Source organism: Jatropha curcas, chromosome 3, assembly GCF_041381405.1.
Source record: "Jatropha curcas cultivar XTBG-Jc1 chromosome 3, XTBG_Jcur_1.0, whole genome shotgun sequence".
NCBI lineage: Eukaryota > Viridiplantae > Streptophyta > Magnoliopsida > Malpighiales > Euphorbiaceae > Jatropha > Jatropha curcas.
Window position 1 is genome coordinate 17,671,685 of NC_143153.1, and position 3,869 is coordinate 17,675,553.

Sequence of the window (3,869 nt, forward strand, 5' to 3'; positions counted from 1 at the left end):
AAGCCTAATGGACTAAAGCCCATGTAGTTAAAAGCCTTAGTTACTTCCCCCAAGGAACACCTGTTTCTATTTGCTGTTGTTATGCTGCATTCATTTCCGAGAGATTATATCATCAATCTCAAAACCCCCTGCTGGTTGTCGAGATTAGACCAAATCCTAGGAAATAGACGTTAGAATTTATACCAACGGAACTCGTGTGTGGGAGAGATAAGGTTGGAAGGCATACATTTCCCAACTCCCATTCCCCTGTATGTTATAAACTGCTCATCTGCTGTAACATTCATGCACCACGTAATACTTTTCGTTTCAGCCATGCATTAATAAGGACTAATTTTCGGTATGCACGTTTGACCTTGATTTTGAGAGTGGACCTCTAATTCATTTTGAATAACATAATGCAATCATTTATAGTGAATTAATACCCAAAAAGAAAAGGGAGCTATAAGGGGGTTGCAATTCCTTTGTATTTTCACATTTCTCGCATTATCTGGAGGTAAGCGTGAGATTGGAAAAATTTGTAACAAATCAAAATGAGATCCTGCTTGGGACCATATGTTCCAAGGCAAAAAGTAAGGATACAAAAACAAAAAAAATGATAATAAAAAGTGTACCGCTTGGAAATTCTTTCACTCCAAGGCAAAATTAGGAACTTGAGAGAAAATAGCCGACTGTAAAATCCAAAAGGAACGGTCGACGACAGATAATGCCAGAAATGTTTGAATACGAAATAAATTATTGCTATGTTATTCATACCTAATTTTGGGTCTAGTTGTTGAAATCGAGATCTTATTTCCATACCGATCATTAGCACATTAGATCTGCATTCCTCATCCTATGTGCTTCTATTTTTCATGCATACATGCAGGACCTACTTTAACTCAAGTATTTCTATCTATCAGTCAGAATTGATCCATCCTGGGAAATCACTTCGAGAGCTTGGCACCGACGCCCTGGTCAACGTTTGGTCAGAGTGTCCCCAATCCCCAAGCCTGCTCTGGTTAGTCCTGTGGTTCATTTAAGTTCATCGGATTCGGCTTCTGATTCAGATTTGGTAGAGATGGCTGACAACACTGTGAATGAGACTGGTTTCTCTCCAGCCCAGCTAAGGACCATTACTGAGATAATAGCTGCTGCCTTCGCCCAAGAGAGGGCACAAAACCAGGTTCCTCTTGCTTCAAGCAATCAGCCTATGGTTGAGGAAAGGGAAATTCCAGAACCCACTTCGGATAATCAAGCCTCTGCTGGTAATGCCGTTCCAGTTGAGAATGATCTAGTTAAACAGTTTGCAGAGCTGAAGGATAAAGTGAAGAAAATGTCTGTTGCAAAAGGGAAGGACCCAGTCACTAATTTCCACGTGGCTGAATATGTCTTGCATCCAACAAGTTCTACTTCATTCAAGACTTTCAAGCATACCTTGTTTGAAGGAGACAATGACCCGCGATCCCATTTATCTGAATTCATCCGGGTCGCCCAAATGAACCGATATAATGAGGAAGATGTCTTACGGGCATTTCCTCAGACACTGCACAGGAGTTACAAGAGATGGTATGATGGCTTGGATACGGAGACACAGAGAGATTGGGTCAAGCTACAGATTGCTTTTCTCAACCACTTCAAAACAGATGACAGTGATGAGTTCGGCCTGCGTGACCTGGAGAGCTTTAGGCATGAAAATGATGAAATCTTCTCGGATTATTATAGGAGGTGGAGAACAAAACTGTTCATGGTCCAGACAAGGCCAAAGGATCAAGGGCTGATCAGGATTTTCAGTCGAAGCCTCCTACCTTTCTTCAAGGAGAGCATGCTGGCCCAACCTCTCACTGATTTTTCTCTAGTTCAAAGGTCTGGGCTGAATATTGAAGAACTGTACAAAGATGAAAAGAAGAAGAGCCGAGGGTTTGGTAACTACCGGTCCTCCTACACTGATAGAAATGCTGGAAATAGTGCTACAAACCAATCAGGAAGTAGCAACACGGTTGGAGCTGTTAACGAGAAAGTTAGAAGGGAGTTCACTGACTTGGGCAGACCTTTAAGCACGGTCATGAGATCTTGCATCAAAAATGGCGTGCTGTCCAAATTGCTAGTAAATCCAGCTAAGCCTGTTCGGGGTAGGTTTATGGATCGGGATTGCGAGTATCATCAGTGCAAGGGTCATGCTACTGATGACTGCTTTAAGCTTAAGCACAATATACAGGATCTAATAGACAGTGGGAAGATTACCAAACCTTCTGAAAGGAATAAGCCGAGCACAAAGAATAATCCATTGCCACAATACCAGTATAACTATCCACCCCACAAGTCTCAAACGGGTGGGTCAGTTAATGCAATTGGGAGTGGTTTGCCGGAAGAGCTGTGTTGGCAGAAGCCGAATGGGAGGAAAGGATGTGTGCCATGTTGAACATCTGGGATGATTGCAGCAGTGAGGAGGAAGAAGAAAGGAGGTCTGTGAAAATTGAAATTGAGAAGAGCATCACAGTCCAGGTAGGAGGAGTGCCGGATAATGAAGATGAGCAGATTCAGCTAGCAATTCAACAAAGTTTGGCTGATCAAGCAGACCAATGGTACTACAATAGTGATGAGGATGTAAATGAAGTTGGCATCCAGAGCTTGACCCGAAGTGGTCCTGTGTATAATCTAGACAACAATGCTCAGTCTAAGAGAAAAGGAGTTGTCATCGATGGGATAGGAAAGAAAGCAACAGATAAGGGTGAAGAACAGCCCAAGGAAAAGAAAAAGGAAGATGAAGTGGGAAAGGTACAAAAGAAGGCTACTGAAGTGGGTGAAAGTAGTCAAAACAAAATACCAAGCAGCATAACAGCAAGTTCAGTATTGAGTCAGCTACAGAGGACTAAGGCTGACATCTCAATATGGGATTTACTGATAGCCTCAAAGGAGCACAGAGAATCTTTGTTAGAGGCTATGACGTTTGTTAAGGTTCCTGCCAGAATCCAGAGCGTGGATATGATCAATGTGTTACAGCGCAGGATTGGTGAGATCACCTTCTTTGATTCCGATCTTCCTCCGGAAGGAAGGAATCACTTCAAGCCTCTGTACATCCAGGTTGCTGTTAATGGGCGAGAAACCCGCAATGTGATGGTGGATAACGGGTCGGCATTGTGTGTATGCCCACTGAAAATGCTATAAATTTAAGATTGAGGAGTCGGAACTTGAGCCGCCTAACATGGTAGTTAAAGCCAATGACAACACCATGCGTAATGCTAGGGGAACTTTCAGGGCAAAGATTTCGACGGGGACTATAGAAAGTTGGGTAGATATAGTCGTCTTGGATATTTTGGCCAATTATGCTCTACTGTTGGGAAGGCCATGGCTTCGTCCTCTGGGTGCAATTCCTTCCACATTGCACAAAAAAGTTAAGATTCCTTGGGGCACTGATGTGGTAACTATCAATACGCAAGAAGATTTGAATGTGGCGGCCGTGGAAGGTTTAGAGGCGGCTGTGCCTTTATCTGGTTTTTAGGTGGCTATGATTGATGATGCTATAATTACTGAAAACAAAAGTGCAGTTAACAGGATGAGCCCTTTTTCTCGTAAAATGAAGAAAAAGATGTAATGGAAATACGGTAAGGGGCTAGGCCGAGATTTACAGGGAAGGTTTGAACCTGTGCCATCATCACATGGTCAGCAAGGTCGACGTGGACTGGGGTACTCAGAGAATAGAAAGAAAGAGAAACATGAAGTCCAGTCTCCGATAAAAGAGCTAGGATTGAATAATATTTTCTTTATCCCAGAGGCTTCAGGGGAATTTCAAAGCAGAGGAAAGACATATCCTGGTCTGGAGATTTTCATGACAGATTTTGATGAGCAGCTAATCAAGTCTCCTGAGCCTTCCTTCGAATGGTTGGTAGAGG